The 23,900-nt window shown below is 39.3% G+C and overlaps 1 pseudogene; it reads right to left on the bottom strand.

The window, feature by feature from the left end:
• Positions 1–1,640: 1,640 nt before the first annotated feature.
• On the bottom strand, positions 1,641–21,904 carry LOC149218903 (putative protein phosphatase 2C 44; annotated as a pseudogene).
• Between the last annotated feature and the right edge of the window lie 1,996 nt (positions 21,905–23,900).

Below are 23,900 nucleotides of genomic sequence, written 5' to 3'. Positions count from 1 at the left end.
AAATAATATATAATTTTGTACTATTGTTACTATTTTAATAGATTTATAAGATTTCAAAATGCAAATTTCTATTGAGATCAGAAGAAATAAGCATTGAGTTTTTTACCATTTCTGCAATAAATCATGAATCATGTAGAGTGAACTGGTACATACATGTTTAATGTTTTGTGACTGGCGGAATGGAAAAAATGATAACAGCTCATTACTTTTCAGTTTCAATCCTTCTTTTACAGTAAGGCTCTTATCTTTTGATGAAATGCAGAGGCTGGTAAATTAAAATTTTCAAGAAATCCCAGGTAGAGTTTGTTAAGAGGGAATTTTAAATTTTAATAGTAACTCCTTTTTATCCTTTGTCCTCGGAAATTTGTATTGTTGCCACTTTAGCAGCCATTGTAGCCAGTCAAGCATTGATTACAGCAACATTCTCAATCATAAGACAACCCACGGCTCTTAGTTGCTTCCCTCGAGTGAATATTGTGCATACCTCACAAAATTACGAGGGTTAGATCTATTCACCTAAAGTTAACTATGTTCTCATGGTTATCTGCCTTGCAATTGTCATAGGATTCCATACAATCCTGAATATTGAATAGTGAAATATGACAAATGAAATTAAATGTCCAAATAATAATAAATATGACTTGGAACTCAATCCTTGAAAATATTTTTTCCTCTCATTGGCTCATTATCAGCTCAGCATTGGCACGTTTGTGGCGGTTTACAGTGATGATGGATCCTCTTCTGACTCTCAATCTGACCTCATTATTTCTCTTCCTCAAACTTCCCAAGTCCTAGCTACTTCCACAAAACATTTTCTGGTGCAACACCACTACTGGAATGCTTTCCTCTAACTTACTTCATTGTCTAGGGTTTACGCTTCTGGATTTGCCCCCCTTGTGAGTCCACCCGGACCCCTTTTCCATCTTATTCTCTACTTTTCCTTTCTTTCCTTAACATAGATTTTAGACTATTTCAGAGATGCTCTAGGCAGTCAATCGTTGTTCTTCCCAGTCCTGTTGACCTTTTTTGGTCATTTGAGCTCATTACAGATTTTAGACTTTTCAGAGATGCTCTATGCACCTCCTTATTGCTGTTGTCAATTGTTGTTCTACCTCTTCCCAATCGGTAGGTTTAATTTAGTTTGACATAACTGAACTTGCTGTCAATGTGTTTTCTTTCTGGAGAAACTGTGATCTTGATTGAAACTTCAGAATATTTGATCTATATTCTTTGATTTTTTAAAAGTATTTATGTTAATAATTACGTATCATTTCCATAGAAGATTTTATTTTCCCAACAGGCATTGATTCAACTGGTGAGGTCAACGGAATGTTAAGCCAACCACCTTACCTCCATTCTCGCTACAGTTTTCCGCAATCCTATAGCATAAGTTAAGGGGTGACACTACGTGCAATTCCAGGGGGTGGGCAGATAAATGCCCCTCGGGTCTAGCGCCTAGGGAAAGGAAATCCTCTCTTTGCAATGCAGTTACTTGGGGCATCTTTCTTTAAGCACTTCAAAAAAGAACCTCTCTGGTATTCAGATGAAGTATTCGAGTAAAATTAATGCCAATACAGTAATCAAAAAATTTCCTAGATGCTTTCTCCAATGAGATGAGTTTGTGAAAAAAAAATATGCATCTAACAGTAACTATGCAAATAAGTCAATGATTGGAAAAAATGCCTTGCCTTCCACAATCCATCACTAGCCAAAATGAGAAATTTTGTGGTTGCATCTATGGTCGTGTCTCTCACATCTGGTTCTGAACTTAAATGAACTCGAGGTACATCTCCTAATATATCAAAAAAAAAACGCCATTAAGTATACAGTTTCTCCCTGTGACCATTCAAATGTTACTCTTGAGCTAGAACATTAAGATAGAATTATAAAGTTGCAAATCAAAAAATTATTTAAGTATGTTCTCATTAAAATTAATCTCTGCACCGCATTTGTAGTGGTACCTGGCAGGAGTGTCACAAATCCACCCTTCTCGATGTTTTGGCGTTCAATACTTGGCTCATGATCAACAGTCAGCTGAATAGCAGTGCCATTTTTACATATAACAGCCCTGGAATCCCCTGTATTTGCTACAAAGAGTTTTTTCCCATCAACTAAAATAGCAGTGACTGTTGTGGAGCCACCGAGCCCTAAATCAGCTGCCTTTGCTAAAATTTTCCCATCAGTCCGGTTGTATGCATTCTTGATGGCACTTTCTGGGTCTGTCTAGAACTTCGGCTCCATTATTATCAGAGATACTTGTCAACATTAAAATACTTAATTAGCATTTTACACCATACGAAACTTTGAAAATAGCAAGTGACAACCAATACAACAAATGGCAGATCAGCTGTAAAAGCATTTTACTGGATGTGCATCAGAGTCAGAAATCTCATCTAATAAACAATTTTTTTCTAAAGAGTCATTTTAGAACCATCATATTTATATAAATGAAGGAAATTATCAAAAATGATAACGATTTGTCACAAACGCAATTTTTGCAATAAGGAAGCACTATTGCTTTATGCCATGACGTAATGCTACTACTGGACGTTTTTTCATTGGATAGGTGCAAGAGAGACATGAACAAATAAGTATAGGAAATATATGAACAGTTTAAGCTATTTGAAAAATAGTGGATTTACGCATGAAACATATTCAACTAGAAATATGATGGGGAAAAACAAGAAATTCATTATATGTGAGAAGTAAAATGTTGGAGAATCCTCGCCTTTGAGGTTTGAGAAATGGACATGGCGATATATCACAACTAGAAAAATCTTGTTCATAGATGCAGATCATTGTTACAATTAACAATATATATCATATGCCAAAGATAAAACACAGGAAATTAACCCATGAAGTCAATGCAAGTAGAAACACCATAATAGAACCAATAGAGGAGAAAACGAAATTGTTTCACAAGTTACAATCAAGTTAGGAAATTGAGATAAACATATGCAATTTGGAAAATGGAAAGAAACTTTGAACCTGCTCCAATTTAATGTATAATTTTAATTTTTGATTGACTAGCGATAGCAAAACAATACATGTCACAATACAATCAACTATAAAATTTAAATAGATGTTGAATTTAAATAGATGTTGTTAAATTCACAAAGACCTTCCAAGTATTCCCTATGATTCATAGATGCTAAACCAGGTATACCATCAGCATTGATTACAAGTATTCCCCATGATTCATATATGGTAAACCAGGTAGACCATCAGCATTGATTACAAGTATTCCCCATGATTCATAGATGGTAAACCAGGTAGACCATCAGCATTGATTACAGTGCATAACCCCAAAGGAATCGTAAGAGTTGAACTTGTGACATCCCATTTCTGAGAAGTTCAATGTCTAACTCCAAGGCCAATCAAGCCAACCCCAGGGCTCAAAAATAAGATAATAAAAAATATATGCATTTGGTAACGAGGCGTGATACCTATCATCCAGCTCAGAAAGGATATAGGTTGGTAACAATTGAAATAGATCTACAAATTAGCTAATTTAGAGAGTTTCATTGTGGGCAAAATCAAGAATCTCATTCTAGATTACGATTTAAGTTGGGAATCAAACCCTACTCAACTAATGAAAGGACTGAAATTTGCTAAACCCCTTTCCAGCACTAATTTAAATATGTAGACTATAGATTGGTACTACCCAGGCACTCCCTAGGTGACATTATCAAGCAGCACATCGGTAGCTACAGAGTGATTGATACAGATGTGGATGCTTCTTCTCCCTCCTCTACTTTTTACGTCTATACCTAATGACAAGTAATGGGCACTTCCACAGTATGTTGTAACTGGTGTACTTTTGAGCCCTGTCAACCTCTCTTTTGGTCACCCACTACCATTAATAAAACTAGTCTTATCTTATCTTCTGTCGTCCGTTAATAGGAAATGGTACTGTAATATAAAAACAATACTAAATAGCCAGGACTAACTCTCACCAATTTAGATCCTCATCTAGGTGAGCACTTAGTGTCTATACTTTCTTTTCTATATTTGAGGCTAATGTACATCGAGAAATTACACTGTACAATACAAGTATTCAAGAGACATATGCTATCAATTCCATTTGAGCAACGGCAATCTCAGTTACATACCATGAACCACGTAATCCAAATGTACATCAAGAAATTAAACTGTACAAAACAACTATTCGAGCAACACCTCCCATCAGTTCTATTTCAGCAAAAGCAATCTCGGTTATTTACCCTGAACCTCAAAATTTTGACGACATGGTTCATGGTATACAACTGAGATTGTTGTTTGCTGAAATGGAATTAATGGAAGGTGTCACTTGAATAATTGTTTTGTACAGTGTAATTTTTTGAGGTACAATGGCCTCAATAGCCATTGGGTTCTAGGCTTATTCTACATTACATCTTTAATATCGGAAGCAGGATCCAATTTTTCCCATCTTTAATATCGGAAGCAGGATCCAATTTTACCCAAATCTATATACATAATAATAATAGTGGATTGAGTACCATCAAAATTGTGTAATAAAATAAATTTTGTTATTTTAATTTTTTATTAGTTTTTTTTAACAAATTTGATTTTTATTTTATTTGGTATAGAGAGTAAATGTTTGAAATTGTTGGTGTATAATTAGCCCATGCCATACATTTCAATAATGAACATTGCATGCAGTTTTGTTAATAGTGTTTTTGTAATTCACTGTTAAAAAATTAGAATTAACCATATGTAGTGGTAGTAGGCAAGACCTTTCTTGGCACCATTTATGATTGAATTTTTTCAGATTTTATGAAGAAAATTGATATTTAAAATTCTCTTTCAAGAGGTGTTACATAAAAATATCGTCACCATGATTATTTGCAGTCAGTATGGGTCTTTCATCACTTGTACTGTCCTCCTAAGCAAGTCTAAGACCTCAGCTCTTCAAATCAAGCTTTAGAAGTGGGAGAAAGACATTAAATATCAATGTAACTCTGGTTCCGCACTTTCTCTCATGGTCACTTGCGGTCCTGCACCTTCTGTGTACAAAAGTTGCGTACCTACCCGCTCTGTTCCTAACGGTGTAGGTGCGGACCCCTGTGAAAGTCAAAAGGCGCAAGTTTTATCTTAAAAAACTCACTTTGGGTTAATTCTAGAGTTTTCTAGAAGGAATTTTGACGTGGATTGTTCGCTTTGAGGTGGTTCATGCATCCCAAAAGAGAAGGAGCTAATCCCTTGACTAAAGGAGCTATCCCTTTGAAGGAGGGCTTTATCCCTTTGAAGGAGGACCTAGTAACTTCCCTCCATTGCACTATAAATACAGGCATTGGGGTGAGGACTAGAGGGGTTAGAAGCTGAACATTTTGAGGGTAAATGCTGGTGAAATTGAGACTCTTTGGTTGAGCTTGAGAGGAGAGATCACATACCTCTTGGTTCCATTGGAGAGTGAGTGAAACTTGTCTAAGTAGAGGAGACATCTTGTTGGACCCTGGGAGGAGCTTGTACAGCGTCAAGGCAAAGGTTGTAAGGTTCTTCTTCTTTTGAATTAATACAATCAAACTCATTTTTCTCAACAAGTATCTTATGTTATTTGTTTCATGGACTCCTTGACTTTCATGTTAAATATGTTTTATGCAATTGGCTTTTCAGGTGCTATTTAATTTGTTTGCCTTGTTTGTGTTTGCAGATTCACGAAGAGGAACTCATTTGGATCAAAGGATCGAGGGCATCCACAAGCTTGCGTTGGACCAAAGGTAGGCCCTAAAAACACTTGTTTGCTATTGTTTATTAAAGCATATTTAGAGAAAGATAGTGTCTGGTTGGTTTGTTTGTCGTTAGGTCCTCTTTAGATTCTAGGAAGGTCTATCTTGTCCGCAAGATCGACACTTTCCGTGCGACAAAATGGTGACTCCGCTGGGGACTTGATTGTTTTCTTTGTCTATACTTTGACCTGAGAAACTGTATTTTCTGTTTCTGTTTTTGACTTGATGATTGTGGGATTGGGTGAATTTAGTTAATTTTGAGTTAGTTTTCATTTTTCATAATTTTGGGAGAGGTACGCACCCTCTGAGTTAAGCACAGTGCGTACTTTTACGCACTTTTTCTTTGTGCACAGAGCGTAGACGCACCTGTGTAAACAGGTTGCCTACGTACCCTGTCAAAAATTTGAAAAATTTTAAATTTTTCTCTTTTTTATCAGTTTAGAATTTGTTTATAGGTTTTAGCCATTGCCCATACCTGCTTGTTCCCTGTCAAAAACTTTCCTTGGTTTAATTTCATTAGCATTAGGGTTTTAGGTGGAATTCCTAGGAATTTTGCTTGTTGGGTTTGTTTTTCGTTTTTGGTTGTGTAGTGGCTCTGAGCTTAGAAGCCGTAGGGACCTCAGATTACCTTGGTGTCTACCAGTCTTCTTATGAGTCTGACCATTGATGAAATCTCCCCTTGTTGAGGAATCCGCTTTGAGTTTTCTCATTTCAAAATTTCGAAAAGCTTGTAGTTGAAAGTTTGGAATTTTCATTTTTTTTTTAAAAGAAAACGAAAGATTGGTTGTTTTTTGACTAATTGTGATTCTGCATAAATTAGTCCTTAGCTCACATTTAGCTAAGTAAAACATCCTCAAAAAGACTCTTAGTAAGCTTTGACTTCAAGTAGCTTTTTATATAGTTTGTAGCTCTCAAAGTTAGTCGTTTTCATTAGTTTTGAGTGTTTTATTTACAAAATATAAAAAGAAATCTCTTTTGAAAAGTTTGTTTTTTGTAGTGATTGAGTGCTTTGAAAAGAAAAGGGAAATTGTGTGAAATAGCTAGTTGTCTCGTTTTGAGTGCTTTGGAAAGGAAAAGCTCTTCTTTAAATTTGTTTAATTGAGAAAGATTTGTGTTTACAAAGTATTTGCATTCTCAAACTCTTTCTTAGTTGAGAAGTTCATCGAAGAGAAAAGATTGTTTAAATCATCTTAGGTGCATCTTTTTAGTGATTTCGAGTCGAGTCTTTACACCACGAGTTTCATCTCCGCCACCTCTTGACTTAAACAACAACCACTAAAATTAACGCTTAAAGTAAAATTCACCTAGTAACATTTTATTTCTAGGGCTCTGATACACCAACTTAGCTCAGGCTAGTGTCTTGGAGTAGGAGAGTAATTAACTCTCCAAGACAGTAAAAACAAACAAGTAGCTGTATCTTGTGGTAGGAAGAAATCCAATTGTTGCATTTATGCTCTGGGAAAGCTCCTCTTAAAGGAGAAGCACGAGATCGTGTCCAAACCAGTGTGGGAATCAATCCTTCCTCATTGGGAACGACGCCAGATATTCACGTATTAAAAACGGTAAACCTCGGATTAACCATTGTCGAGGAGCCTGGGGTCACTTGTTGGTAAACCTTGGATTATGTCAAGGAGCCTTCAAGGAGATTGAGCTTGCTACTCTGCCCTTGCGTGCGTATCGGATCGTAGACTGTTCCCCCAGGTATATTTGTCTCAGTTGGTAACCTTAGTGGCCATATTCTTTAGGATTCTTCCAAAGGTGACAGTGGTGGGAAGATCCCACTGTACCTGGAGCAGACGTCGGCTAGACTCACTTGGATTTTCTGGGGGGTTCACTTCACTCGAGACGGTTAAGTGGAGGAACTTGGTCCAGTCTATTCATTAAGCAGGTTGCCGGGGTAACTGTTCCAACCGCCATTTCTGTACTAAATTCTGCGACGTTGGATTTCATCACCAACTAGTGTTTTCGGTCCGGAAAGTTACTATTTGTGTGTGTTTGATCTCTAGATTCTTTAGGCGTGTGATTCAAATTTGTTTGGTTCTTTAGAGGCTTTAGGTGTTTTTCATTGAGATTTTACTTTGTTTGTGTGTGAAGTAGTTAAAAGTTTTTAACTGTGGCTGAATTACCAAGACAGTCCCGTAGACTTCGGGGCCAGTCTCCGAGTTTGTAACCGTGGCTGATTTATTGAGGAAGTCCCGTAGACTTCGGGGCCAACCTCCTGAAGAAGTCTCGAGCCATATTGAAGGCTTGAAAGACCTCGTAACTCCTAGTGGCAGTAAAGTTGGGTCACCTGAAGAAGGAGAGTCTTCGTTGGTTGTACATCCTGATTACCAAACTCTAGAAATAGGTTATAATCCTGAATCTATTTCGGTTTCCGAACTTGCTGGTAGCTTTTCATCTACTAGTGATATAGGTGAAGAACCTGAGATATCTGAACCTGTTACTCCAACATCGGGGTTTGTCTCTCCAACTTCTAGTGGTCCTAATTCACCTAGGGTAGAAAGAGTAATCACCGAAAATCTTCCTTCTGGTTTGATAGCTATTGAAGAACTTGCTCCGGAAGAAGAAGTAGGCATCCCTATCCCTGAAAATCAACCTGTTATTGATCTAAGGGAGCATGAATCAATTTTTTACAGTCCACCTATAAGTACTACTTGGTATCTTTCTTTGACTAATTATTTGGAAAACCCAGTGTTAAGTTTTTCACCACCTCGTGCTCCTTATCACCCTAGAGGTTTTTATACTCCCGTAAATATGTCAGGTCAGTCGTCCATGTTTACTCAATCGCCTGAATATTTTTTGTACGGCGGTCCTTCTGTTCCCTCTGGGTATCAGTCACTTTCTGGTATTTTTTCGGGAGCATCTTCTCAACCCATTGAACAAGGGTTATTCACTGGAAACAATGGTGCAAAGCCGTTGAGCGTAGAAGACATTCTTATGATGTCAAGTTCTATTCCCAATTCTCAACCTCAAGGTGGCCAGTTACCGCCTGGGGGGCAGCCTCAATTAACGCCTGGGGGGCAACCTCAAGGTACACAATTTGCATCTGGGGGGCAACCTCAAGGACAGTACGTACCTACGGTACAATACGTTCCTCAAGGTCAACCCCAGACTCAATATGTACCCCAAGGTCAACCCCAGTATCAATTTATACCTCAAGGTCAACCCCAGTATCAGTACGTGCCTCAGGGGTATCTACCCCAAGGTCAGTACTCGAACCAAGGTTTCCAACCACCCCAAGGTCAATCTTATGTTCAAGGAACGAGAAATGTACCTTTCAATTATCAATCCTACCCTCAACCTGGTTATGGTCCTCAATATTCTCAACCTGTTATGGGTCAGTACCCCGGAATGAACATAGTGTGGGATCCATCGCAAACTCAACAGGTGTTGCAGCCAAATGTACAGTTGTCATCTCAAACTGGACAACCCTTAGTTTCTGGTTCACCCCAGCAACCAGTCCAGTCTAATATTCAAACTTCTGTACCTTCGGTAGTTTCTCAGTCTGGGCCTACTGCGCCTCGTACTCCATCTCAAACGACTGCTACAACTGCCGCAACATCTGTTCAATCTACCCCACCTACTTCTGGAGTATCGACAGCTCCGGTTTCTACTGTTCCTGTATCTACTCCTCAGACATCTTTACCACCGTCTGGATCCACGATTCAAACTACGGTTCAGATGCCTGTAGGACAACCTGGTTTAAGTACGGTTGTCACAAGTCAACCACAATTCACCTATCAACCATACCAGGGACAGTACCAATTCGGTTCTACTGTCCAGCAGCCAGTTTATCAGTATCAACCGTATCCTGGGTACACTTATCAACAACCTCAACAACCCCAGTATGGTCCGGTTAATCCTGGTTTTCCGGGAGGATACAATATCCCGAACGTGATTCCTATTCCTAGTTATCCTGGATATCCTCCTCCTGGGGCTGGTCTCATGACCCAGAGTTTTAGGGATCCTAATCGGCAGTTACCGTTTATCGCAACTTTGGACTTACCAGACTTGTCGCGCCTAACGAACGATCCGATTAATTATCTTCTGTTTTGGCCGCCAATGCCGAATAAGTTGCCCAGTGACATTCCCAAGTTTGAAGGTAAATCTGGTGAGGACCCGTCGAACCATGTGATGACTTACCACCTCTGGTGTGCGTCTAACTCCATCACAGATGATTCGATCCGTCTTAGACTTTTCCAGCGCACTCTAATTGGTCTCGCGGCCAAGTGGTACATTGAGTTACCGCGAGGCACTTTTTATAATTTTAGTCAGTTAGCTACCTCGTTTTTAACTCATTTCCAGTTGCCAGTCCGATATGACAATGGCACGGAATTGTTAACTTCGCTAAAACAATCAACATCCATGTATATTTCAGATCATATTCATGAGTGGAGACGTCGACGACGTTTAGTGAAGGTATTTATTCCGGATCAAATCTTGGCTGAGTGGTTTGTAAAATCTTTGTTGCCAAGGATCACTGAAGATGTTGCTAAAGCCGGAGTTGTTACTGAGGAGCAAGTGATTGCTCAAGCACAGTACCTTGACTTGGTCTATACTCAGTCAGGTACGTTACACGAAAAGATCCCCGATCTTCCCAAGTCAAATCAAATCACTGCAGCTCCTTCGGGATCTCATGCCGCTGACGGTATGATTGGTACGGTTAACACTAAAAGTAAGGAGAAGTCTTCCAAGAATTCTTCTCCTATCATAACCTTTCCTGATTCCCCGACAGGAGATTCTTCTGCAGAGGTTTCCACCGATATTCACGTTGTAGAGTCATCTACGGCTAAATCAAAATCTGGTGGGAAGAAGAAAGGAAAGAAGAAGAATAAAACGGACAAAAGTTCAAAGGAGAAACCTGAAAAGGCGGAATCCAATGATGAAAAGCGCAAACCTCGTTATCCATGTCTCATTTGTGACGAAGAACATTTTACAAGAGACTGCCCTCATCGAGCAGAGGTTGCGAAGATCGTCAAAGGTTCCCAAACTCCTGCTGTCTTGAAGGATCCATTTCCAAGTCAAGACAGTAAGATGATAGGTTCTTCCTCGAGTGCCAATGAAGAACCCATATTGATGATGTCCCATGTAAGGATTGCGACTCGATCGCAAGATTATGGTAGTAAAAGTCTTGTTGATGGCAAAGAAGCAGAATCTTCTCATTCTAATCCATCAACCTTAGCTCCTGGTTCCGATCCACTACAGATCGAGAAACCTAATCCAAACTTAGTAATCAAACCACCCGCCAAGGGTATACTTCAAAAGTCAGCTTTCAATCCACATGCGAGAGCGGCTCAAAATTATAACATTGTTGAGGATTTAGTTGTTTCACCCTCAGCAATGTCGGCTTTGGAAGTGCTGCAATCATGCCCAGCACAGCGTAAATTACTTTTGTCGGCTATAGGAGCTGTTGATGTTCAGGACCCGAACCTAATAATCTTTGATCTAGAAAATAGTACACCGCGTTTGCCTCATCAAATGGCTTTCCAGATCCCAGTGATAGTAAAAAACAGGCCTATTCATCGAACTGTAATTGATGAGGGAGCCTCAACGTGTATTATGTCGATACAGTGTTGGAGATCGCTTGGTTCTCCTTGACTAAATCAATCCCCGACAATTCTTAAGGCCTTTGATGGCCGTGGGTTTCATCCTTTTGGCATTCTACAGGATTTGCCTATAGGGGTTGAAGGAAAAACCGTTAGTCTAGATGTGGAGGTGGTTGATGCCCCTCTAGACTACAACCTTCTCTTGGGTCGAAGTTGGTCATACGCTATGACAGCGGTCGTTTCATCGGTCTTTAGAGTCATAAAGTTTCCACATAATGGAAAGATCGTAACAATAGACCAACTGGCTTACTTTTCATCCGACCCAGCCTCTTCGGAGAGTATTCAGCATGTCGGTAAAACGACTATCCCATATAAGGATGTTGGAGTAGGATTAGTTAAAGATGCCGGTTTACTAGGAACTTTTCCTTTTCCTCCAATCAACGCATCATCTTCATTTGCAACCATTCATATGATTACATCAGACACTATTTTTTATGACGATCCTTGGATCGTTCCTTCTGAATCTGAAATAGACTCATTTGGTAATTCCATGCCTTTGAGTCCATATGAAATTGCCTATGAAGCCGTGCAGTCTTTTGCCGACCCGTGTTCAACCAAAAATGACTTAATGAATGTGGTCCGTGAGGAATCACTTTTCACATCAACCTCGGATTTAACTACGTTTTCTGAATTTGTTCACTCTGATGAGCAAATTCGTGAAATCCTATGTGTAGATGATTTACCATGGGAAGATCTCCATCACAGATCTTCGTTTCTACCTGAGGATTATCGTTTTGAAAATGATTTCTCATCAATCTTTACGACTGAATATGTCAAGGAACCTTAGAATCCAATGAAACATCCTGATTCAGAGTTAAATTTGGGAAACATCTCTCGAACTATTCCCATTGACATTTCGGTTAAGCCCGGAATTGTTGAGAACATTCATATAGGTGCCTCGTGTACAGATGACGAAATTCAATTATATAAGGCCCTATTTCAAGAATTCCGTGACGTGTTTGCCTGGTCCTATGAGGAAATGCCAGGAATTGATCCCGCGATTGTTGTTCATGATATCAAGACTTACCCGGACGCTAAACCCGTCTGGCAACGTTTGCGTCAAATTCACCCACGAAAAGCTGCTGCAATTAAAGCAGAAGTTGAAAAACTGTTGAAAGCAGGTTTCATTTATCCGATCCCGTTAACGGATTGGGTATCGAATATTGTTCTGGTTAACAAAAAACAGGGGACAATAAGAATATGCATCGATTATAGGGACATTAATCGAGCCTGTCCAAAGGACAATTACCCAACTCCCTATATCGATCAAATCATTGATGATTGTGCCGGCAACGAAATATTTTCCTTTATGGACGGTTTTTCCGGATACAATCAAATCAACATTCTACCTGCCGATCAACCAAAAACGGCTTTCATTTGTCTATGGGGGACGTTTGCTTATTGCAAATTACCTTTTGGGCTTAAGAATGCCGGAGCAACTTTTCAGACGGCGATGTCTTATGCGTTTCATGACATCAAGCACATTGTGCAACGCTATCTCGATGACTTGCCTGCTCATTCATTACATCGAGCTGATCACCTCGTCCATTTACGAGCAATCTTTATGAGGTGTAGGCATTATCGTATTCGGTTGAACCCACACAAATGTGTCTTCTGTATAGAAACGGGTCGATTGCTGGGATTTGTAGTTTCAAAAGCCGGCATTCGCGTTGATCCCTCGAAGGTCGAAGCTATCATCAATTTGCCTCCTCCTTCGAGTCTTCGCCAACTCCAAAGTTTGCAGGGGAAAGCAAACTTTTTACGACGATTCATTCCTAACTACGCCGAGGTTACAAAGGGTTTTACACGGTTGTTAAAACATAACACTCAATTCTCTTGGGATGAGATAGCTCAGAAATCTTTTGATGCACTCAAACACGCGTTGACCCATGCACTGTTGTTGCATCCTCCCAACTACAACCAGGATTACTTTTTGTATCTCGCCGCCTCCCATTCCACTATTGGAATGGTCTTAGTTCAGGAAGATGAATTCGGAACGGAACATGTGATATATTACCTTAGTCGAACATTAAATCCAACTGAGCTAAAATACTCACATGTGGAGAAATTGGCATTGGCAGCCGTTCAAGCTGTCCAACGTTTTCGTCACTACATTTTACTACGTAAAACTACGGTAATTTCGGATTGCAACCCTATGATCTACATTTTGACAAAACAATTGCTAGGGGGCAAGTACTCTAAATGGATCGTTATCCTGCAGGAGTTCGACTTGGAGTTTGAGAAATCTAAGTCTAAGAAATCTTTAGTTTTTGCAGAGTTAATGTGTGACTTCCCGCGTGCTGACACAGAAACTGTGGCCGAGGATCCCATTGCGGACGAATCTTTGTTTCTAATCAGCACTTTAGATCCGTGGTATGGGGATATCATCGTCTATCTCCAAACCCAATCCGTTCGGCCAGAAATTTCAAGGTCGGAACGTCGGAAAATTCGCTTCCAGTCCCAACAATTCAAAATTATTGGAGATACTCTTTATCGCCGTGGGGCGGACTCTATTTTTCGACGTTGCTTAACTCACGAAGAAGCTGAAAGGGTTCTAAATGACTGTCACTCTGGATCATGTGGCGGTCATATGTCTGGATATGCCACAGCCCAAAAGATATTGCGCGCTGGCTATTTCTGGCCATCCTTGTTTAAAGATTGTATTACGGCGGTCCGAAAATGCCACAACTGCCAGATTTTTTATCGTAAGATGCGCGCTCCACCTGCTCCTCTCCACCCTATAATTGCCGTTGGTCCTTTTGCCAAATGGGGTATCGATTTTATTACATGTAACCCTCACTCGGCCGGGGGGCATGCGTATATCATCCTTGCGGTAGATTATTTTACTAAGTGGGCCGAGGCGATGCCTACATTCAAGGCAGACGGCAAGACAGCTGCAATTTTCGTGTTCAATCATATAATTGCTAGGTTTGGTGTCCCACAAGCAATAATCACTGATCATGGGCGTCATTTTCGAAACGTTATGATGACCGAACTTACAGGCCAGCTTGGTTTACGTCACGATAGTTCAACTCCTTATTATCCACAAGCGAATGGTCTGGTTGAGTCCATCAACAAAGTTTTAGTTATCATGATCCGACGAATCATTGGGATTCATCGGTCGAATTGGCACAACATGCTATTTTCAGCGCTTTGGGCGTACCGAACTTCAGTAAAAACATGGTTCACTCCTTTCCAACTAGTCTATGGTTTGGAAGCTGTGTTACCCATTGAGTGCGAAATCCCGTCACTGCAAATGGCCATCGAGTTACTTCCAGCTACTTCCGAAGAGGAAAAGCGTTTGTTATACTTAGCTCAATTAGATGAGAATCGACATGATGCTGCATTGGCGATCGAGACTCATGCAAAACGTATGAAAGCTCAGTATGATCGGAATGTGACCCCTCGAAATTTTTCGGAAGGAGACCTAGTGTTATTGTATGATCAAGCTAATGATAAATTAGGCGCTGGGAAATTCATTCCTATGTGGCATGGTCCCTATATTGTTAAGCGAAAGCTAGCAAAAGGGGCCTATGAATTGGTAGACTTTGATGGGGACTCTTTGGGTAAACCCAGAAATGGCCTTTACTTGAAGAGGTACTATGCTTAAAAGAATGGGGTATGGAGATTTTATAGTTCGGATAGTTTTTTCTTTCTAGCTGGTGTGTTTTAGTTTACAAAGTGTGCTTAGTTTAGAGAGTGTTTTTCCGTCATTATTCCTGCTTATCTTGGTTTTACTCTTGATATTGCAGATGTCGATGCCTCTCCAAACATACATTGGATTTGTTGATGGTGCTTGTCGTAATGCACGGAACATCTCTTCCACAGCTTGGGTTATCTATTCGCCCTCTGACGAGTTAGTTTCTATGCATGGGGTAAGCCTCGGTCAAACAACAAACAACATTGCAGAGTATAGTGCAGTGATTGAGTTATTATCTGAATCTATTTCATTTGGGATTCGGAGTTTGATAGTGAGGTTGGATTCTGAACTCATTGTATTACAGCTTAATAGAGTGTATGCCATTAGAAATCCAGTGTTATTAAGATTATTTTTGAGAGTGCGTCTCTTGGAACGTGAGTTTGATTACATTGAATATCAGCATATTCCAAGGTCTTTAAATACATTAGCAGATGCAATTGCTTCTCGAATGTTAAATAGACATTTGCAATAATCATACATGTAAATTTAAAACCATTCCATAACATGATTTACAAGATAAGCCGGTAATAGTGATATATATATATATATATATAGGAGTGTGTCAAAAAATACATCGTCTTCGATCATAGGTTGAAAAACACCTTATGATTGGCAAAAATGATAAGTACAAAAACAAAAATGTCACATGTGCCCACAAAAGGCGATCATCCTATCACTGGTGATGATCTCTATAAGAAACCACTGCCCGGGCCACCTTGCAAAGGAACCTCCTAAAAGGTCCCGGGACTCCAATCACATAGCGCTGAAGTCGACGAGGAATGTCGTCTATAGTGGTCTCAGGAATATCCCCTGTCAAGTGCTCAAGATGACCCTCCAACTCGGCCAAAACCTCTGCTGATTCGTCCTGTGGGGCTGGCGTGGGTGCAACTGGTTACCTCCTCTCGAAAGGCCGGAGAGCGGCTGGTCACTGTGGACCCACATCTGCATTTGAAATTTTTACTATCAGTTTTGAGACGATGAAAAATAAAAAAAATTAAAATAGGAAAAGTTGAAAAGGATTTTACCTGACTCGTCCCACTGCTCTCCTGGTGGAAGAGCCATGTCTGGGTCACCACGGAAATTTATCCCAGCGTAAGGGAAATCCTGAATGGAAAAGACCTGGTTTTCCAACCATTGGAAATACTCAGGTTTGAACCGAGCAACTTCTGTCCTCTCGTCCGGGTGACGGGCCATGACTGCGACCCATCGCATCAGTTTGGGCTCTCAAGGAAGCCCAGCTCCAACAGTAAGGTGCTGTGGGATCAGCATAGGAACCCTCTCCAGGCCAAAACTCACGACCAAAGCCCCATAACCAAAGGTCTTTAGTCGTCTGCTCTTGGCCCTGGTCAGTTGGCCTTTCACATTGGCCAGCACAGCATTGCACCAGTTGAAGACGGTGCCTCGAAAGCAATCAACTGCCATACGCATCTGGGATCCGGTGGCAACATGTAATGCGGTAGCTCCGCAAAGTCTGGTGACGGTAAACGCAATCACCATGAGCTCAGGACGGGATATGGTCTTTATGTCTATCCCTTTGTCTTTAGCCTAGCTGTTGCAGTACTCTAGCCGGAGGCTATCGACAGACTGGCCACCTGGCCTAGTCCCGAATAGAGTCAAGTCTTCGCCTCTCTTAGGCAAACCAGTCAAGAAATAAATGTCCTCCGGCTTGATTTCGAGCCGGTGCCCGCCAATGAAGAAGCACTGGTCCTGTATGCTCCATCTGTCAACCAGCCACTGCAAAAAATCTACCTGAGCCCTCATGCCAGGAATGGTCCAGAATTTGTACAGTCCGCACGCCCTCAAAGCATCAAGTGAAGGTTGATGATTCCATGCGGCAGTATCCACGTCCTCATGCTCCCGTTCACGCCAATCTAGCATGATATACTCTCTGCATCAAGTATAAAGATTAATTAGATTGCTAGAAAACATTTTGATTGGTCCATTTTTGAGAAATTTTGGGTTCAAAACCCTTGTTGCGGGGTACGCACCCTCCACGTTAGACACAGTGGGTGGGTCCGCACTTTGTCTACACGGAAGGTGCGGACCCCGAGCTTTTTCAAAAAGTCGGGGTCCGCGGGTCCGCAATGGTAAACCTGCGGACCCCCGCGCGCGGGTTTTGCGCCTAAAAACCCTCCCAAAAAATGAAATAAGGGACTAAATCAAAAAACTAAACGGTTGAAAATGAAGAGTAGGATGATGTGGATTACCTGGAGAATACGGCGCTCGATTCCGACGGTTGGATTTTCCACAATCTTCACGGGAAGTTTTCTAAGCAAAAGCACTATTTTCTCACCCAAACTAAAACGGTAAAAATGAATTGACAAAGGCCCTTTTTATAAGTTTTTTGAGTAAATAAATCGCAAATTTGTTTATGTTTCACTTTGAAAAGGTATTTTGCAACGCTTTTATCCATTTCAAACAGGTATGAGTAATGTTTGTGTTTCTGTGCAGAATAAAGGATTATTCAGGTGAAATCTATCATTTTCAACTAAAAAACAAGTAGAGTCATCTTTAAGCCCTTTTCTGACTCCTAAAATATGAAAAGATTGCCGAGCGTTTCTTTTACACTCGTTAAAATGGAATTAAAAGACGGTCCACTTACAGCTCTTTTCCGACCGTAAAAACATGAAAAGATTGCCGGATTTTTGTCGTTTCGAATTCGATATTGGTTATAAAACGACGTGTCATTGATCGCTTTTTTACTTTTTCGGATCAATGACACTAATAACGAAAAGTACTCCTTGGTCGTAAAAGATCAAGCGGTTCTCTCAAGTATTATTTTATACTTTTTCGGGCTTGGGAGACACAAATTTACGAAAAAGGTCAACCCTGGAGTCTTCTTAAGTTTTTTCAGACTCTCTAAAATTGAAAAACGCCGAGTTTCTCCTATACTGGACTCGTTAAAATTTCACAGTAAAGGACCTATTCAATTACAAACAGGAACGAACCACTCCTTCTTAGGGTTCGAATCTAAACTAAGTTGGACTCATCCGAAGGATGAGCTTATAATCAAGCAAATGTTATCCTCCTCAAGCTTGTCAAAAATAAAGAGGTACTTGCCAGAAATGGTGGGGGAAAAGAGAGAAAAATAAGTCTGTTTGTCATACCTTGTAACCACTCTTGAACACGACACTTTTATTCACCTGGGTTGGGAAATCCTTTGCCTAACAGTTGATCAAACCACATTGAAAGTCTTCAGCCAGTTTCTGGGTATTAACTTTGGGTCAATTGTCACCAAGCCATCTGTCGTGTCGTTATGTGTTCAAGAGGTCACTGCCAATAAGCCATTCATTTGCAAAATATTTGTCATCCATCTTGACCATCCCTGAGTCAGTCCTTGCAACTAAATTTCTTCAACTTGATCTATGATTTCGTGTTGTGGGCTTGCCTACGACGGATCGCTTTCTATCGACATCAGCTCATTATCTAGAAAGATGATCTAGAAATCGTCAGTACCTTGAGATCTGCATGCCTCAATGGCAGGTTTCTCGCCTTTGACGACAGTTTACATCATTGACTTTCGATCGAAGGATTCCGTGATATGTTCAACATCAACACATTTATTCACATCTCATGGATTGTACTGGGTACTTTGAGAGCCATTGACATCACTGGTGGTTTCTCTCACACTTGTTAACAGTTTACATCATTGACTGGTAATCAAGTGGTTTCTACCATGTTCGACATCAACACATTTATTCGCATGGATAGAATCGTACTATTTCGGGAAGTAGAAATGAAGACCCTGGATCTAGTTTCCACCATCCAGGCTGCGAGGAATTTTGTATTCATTATGTTGTGGACTATTCATAAACAGATGGCTGCTTCCATATTGTGTTCACACGAGTCTATACTTATGATGTTACAAGATCATTCCTATATCAGAGCAGTAGATAGTTTTCTAGTTAGTTTTGATCTGAGTATGGGAATGCCTACCTCAACGATGATATGATCTCATATATATATCTTGCATTGAATGTTTTTACAGGTTCCGACCAGGCTCTCCACAAGATGATCCTCGAAATGATAAAGTACTTCACTCTTCCTATATGATAAATGAAATCCTCATCTACTACAGACTTCGCACTTTAGGGGGCAATCTGTTACATAAAAATATCGTCACCATGATTATTTGCAGTCAGTATGGGTCTATCATCACTTGTACTGTCCTCCTAAGCAAGTCTAAGACCTCAGCTCTTCAAATCAAGCTTTAGAAGTGGGAGAAAGACATTAAATATCAATGTAACTCTGGTTCTGCACTTTCTCTCATGGTCACCTGCAGTCCCGCACCTTCTATATACAAAATCTGCGTACCTACCCGCTCTGTTCCTAATGGTGTAGGTGTGGACCCCTGTGAAAGTCAAAAGGCGCAAGTTTTATCTTAAAAAACTCACTTTGGGTTAATTCTAGAGTTTTCTAGAAGGAATTTTGACGTGGATTGTTCGCTCTGAGGTGGTTCATGCATCCCAAAAGAGAAGGAGCTAATCCCTTGACTAAAGGAGCTATCCCTTTGAAGGAGGGCTTTATCCCTTTGAAGGAGGACCTAGTAACTTCCCTCCATTGCACTATAAATACAGGCATTGGGGTGAGGACTAGAGGGGTTAGAAGTTGAACATTTTGAGGGTAAATGCTGGTGAAATTGAGACTCTTTGGTTGAGCTTGAGAGGAGAGATCACATACCTCTTGGTTCCATTGGAGAGTGAGTGAAACTTGTCAAAGTAGAGGAGACATCTTGTTGGACCCTGGGAGGAGCTTGTACAGCGTCAAGGCAAAGGTTGTAAGGTTCTTCTTCTTTTGAATTAATACAATCAAACTCATTTTTCTCAACAAGTATCTTATGTTATTTGTTTCATGGACTCCTTGACTTTCATGTTAAATATGTTTTATGCAATTGGCTTTTCAGGTGCTATTTAATTTGTTTGCCTTGTTTGTGTTTGCAGATTTGCGAAGAGGAGCTCATTTGGATCAAAGGAGCGAGGGCATCCACAAGCTTGCGTTGGACCAAAGGTAGGCCCTAAAAACACTTGTTTGCTATTGTTTATTAAAGCATATTTAGAGAAAGATAGTGTCTGGTTGGTTTGCTTGTCGTTAGGTCCTCTTTAGATTCTAGGAAGGTCTATCTTGTCCGCAAGATCGACACTTTCCGTGCAACAAGAGGTTCTAGGGAATTTGTATTTGGAAAATATTATATCCATGGTTTATAAATTACTCACAAAAAGTTGATTCAAAGTAAAATTCCAATTTTTATTGTGATGGGTTAGAAATGGTTTTAACTATTGACTTTTGTATTTTAATTTTCCCCTAGCTTTTAAATACATTTCAAACTCTTTAATTGGCTTCATGGATTGTGAATGCTTAGAATTATTGACCTAAATATATGTATTATTAATGTCTTTTGCAAAACAACCCTTCACAACCACTATAAATAAAATAGACCCTAAAATCTTTGAACCCCACACAATATTTAAAATTTTTAAATCGGTAATATTATTAAATAAACTAATAACATTTTTTTTTGAGAAATTTAAGTTTTATAAATTATCAATATTACTTGCAGTTATTCTTAGCTGTAAAAATTTTACACATTTAGGGGCGAAAGGCACACTCATCATAAGTTTTACTTCATGAATTGGAAGGTCAATTTACCAAAAGAAAAATATAGTATTTTCTTGGGAATTGCATGAGAGTAACAAGGTGCTCTACAGCCCAGTATGACATAGATGTTGTTACATATATATATGGAAATATCTAAAAAATAAATAAAATAGCATAGATCCATCTTAAACCCGGATCTCTCAAATACTAAGAGAGATCAAATAATCATAAAAATTTACACCTCAAGAAATTTGATCCCTCTCAGTACTTGATGAACCCAAATTTGATGAATCTACACTAGTTTTAATAAAACCCTTTAAAAAAATGTTTAAAAAATGTATTAAAACATCATCATTAACAAAATTGAATAAAGTTGATCAGTTCAAAAATTTACGAAAAAAGTTGAAATGCAATACAAAATCTTGCAAAAAGGCCAAGAAAATTTGAGATGACCATCCAAGGCACGAGCACTTCATACCTACCTCATTTAAAATGTTGTCAAAAAGATTTGATTGCAAGTAACATGGGACGCCATGTCCCAAATGTCCGTCAAAGATAGCAAAAAGCCCCAAATCATGATCTTCTACATGCCTATACTCTGCGACATGGTAGTCCTCCATATCATGCCTTGTTTTACCCTTCACTAAATGAAATCCATGAATTACTTTATTGTTTGGTAACTTGCAACGTCCTTTTCTTGTATCAGATGACGATGGAGTGAAGCCAGCTGCCGTATTGTTGCCACTTTAGCAGCCATTGTAGCCAGTCAAGCATTGATTACGGCAACATTCTCAATCATAAGACAGTCCATGGCTCTTAGTTGCTTCCCTCGAGTGAATATTGTTCATACCTCACAAAATTATGAGGGTTAGATCTATTCACCTGAAGTTAACTATGTTCTCATGGTTATCTGCCTTGCAATTGTCGTAGGATTCTTGGATGGAACACAATTTGGCAATGCATATGGTAAGAATATACGAATTTATATCTGACAACCGAATTTGGTAGTTTTTATCGATTTTGTTGAGTTTCCAAGGATAATTTTAGGTGTTTGGTGGTGCAGGGGTTGCAGGGGTTGCAGTGGTTGGGGTCATGTTCATTACAACGTGCGTAGTAACCTTGGTCATGCTTGTGGTTTGGAACATGCATGTTTTTCTTATACTACCCCTCACTCTATTTTTTGCTATCTTTGAAGGCATTTACCTATCATCTATATTGAAAAAGGTGCCACGGGGAGGTTGGTGTCCCTTCCTAATTGCAACAATTTTGGTCATGCTTGTGGTTTGGAACATGCATGTTTTTCTTATACTACCCTTCACTCTGTTTTTTGCTATCTTTGAAGGAGTTTATCTATCATCTGTATTGAATAAGGTTCCACAGGGTGGTTGGTGTCCCTTCATCATTGCAACAATTTTTCTGACCATAATGTTCTCTTGGAAATAAGGAAGGTAGAAAAAGTATAAATATTTAGCACAGAGAAAACTCAGCATAGAAGGTTTGAATGGATTGATTATTGGGGTTAATTCACTTGTATCAGGAATTCATTTCTTTTGCAATGACCTTATTTCTGACTTACCACCGATTATTGAGCATTATGTAAAGAATGTGGGGTCTCTGCATGAAGTTATTATCATTGTCACCATAAGAATGGTTCCAGTCAAGACAATACTTTTGTCAGAGAGATTTATGGTTGGAAAACTAGAGCCAAAAGGTGTATATAAATGTGTAGCCCAATATGGTTACAAAGATGCCCCAAACATTGAAGGCTCTGAATTTATCAGCCAGGTTTTTGAAAGCATAAAAGACTATCTCAAGCTTAGAGGAACTCATTACTCCTCACATGACAGAAGTTATGCAAGCAGAAATACAGTGGAAGAAAGTAACTACTCTTAGATGAGGAATTGTAGTAGATTGAATTGGCAAAGAATACAGGGTTTGTGTATCTTCTAGGAAAAATCACATTGAAGACTAATAAGAGCGCTAGGCCTTTTGAAGGATTACTGATTGACAAGCTCTATAGGTTTCTCCAAAACAATTGCAGGTTGACTCTGTCTCCCTAAAATATACCACCTATGCATTTACTTCAAGTCAGAATGGTGCAAGAAATTTAGAGTTCGTTCACACAAAACTGTTAGAAGACAATGAAATTATAAGCTTTTACTCATAATAAAACTTTTAGGGCCGTAAAGTTCCTGATCACTCAAAAATAAGATATAATTTTGTACTATTGTTACTATTTTAATAGATTTATAAGATTTCAAAATGCAAATTTCTATTGAGATCAGAAGAAATAAGCATTGATTTTTTTACCATTTCTGCAATAAATCATGAATCATGTAGAGTGAACTGCTACATACATGTTTAATGTTTTGTGACTGGTGGAATGGAAAAAAATGATAATAGCTCATTACTTTTCAGTTTCAATCCTTATTTTACAGTAAGGCTCTTATCTTTTGATGAAATGCAGAGGCTGGTAAATTAAAATTTTCAGGAAATCCCAGGTAGAGTTTGTTAAGCGGGAATTTTAAATTTTAATAGTAACTCCTTTTTATCCTTTGTCCTCGGAAATTTGTACACTCTCGAGTTGTTTGGGGCTAAGTACCAGTTCATGTGTTACAGGCCCAAGCCACCAAACAACACTTTTACGATGTTGGGTCCCTTCAAATTCTGAATCTAAGAAGCCCCATAGGAGCAACGATAATTATAAGGATCCAATGCTTCCACTATACTCTCTATTGCTTTATGATCCAATATGTTTCTCATCCTACCTTTCCATTTTGTTTTGTATGTGGAGTCTTTACAGCCTAAGCCCCTGTAGCAATATTCAAAATGTGGCTAGAGTTGCTTTACAGTATCTGTAGATGACGGTATGCAAAATTGTTTTATTATTATTGTTTTGATTTAATGTTTCATTATGCATACTAAATCTTTTTTTCATATAAAACCAAATTTTAAATGTTTACTCATTTACAAATACTACAACAGATACCCCTTTTTCGAATTGATGTTTATGAGTAGTAGGCCAAAACTTGCGAAACACTTCAATTTCTTTTCCAAAATTTCAAAGATGCCCATTTGAAAAACCTTAACATAATGTACAAAAACACGTTCACATAAACAACAACTACTACATGGATAATGGATAACCTCTACCTGACATTAACTATAACTCATTATCATCCACCCATGCTTTCAAGAATGTCCATTCACATGTTGCTATTCTTCCACAAACTACTATTACTTACAGAATATCCCTATTCAAAACACACA

Source organism: Pinus tabuliformis, chromosome Q (assembly GCF_031772625.1).
Source record: "Pinus tabuliformis cultivar Carrire ecotype Pingquan chromosome Q, CPIR1, whole genome shotgun sequence".
NCBI lineage: Eukaryota > Viridiplantae > Streptophyta > Pinopsida > Pinales > Pinaceae > Pinus > Pinus tabuliformis.
The sequence above is the reverse complement of the archived record's forward strand: the minus strand, read 5'-3'. Positions and strand labels throughout refer to the sequence as shown.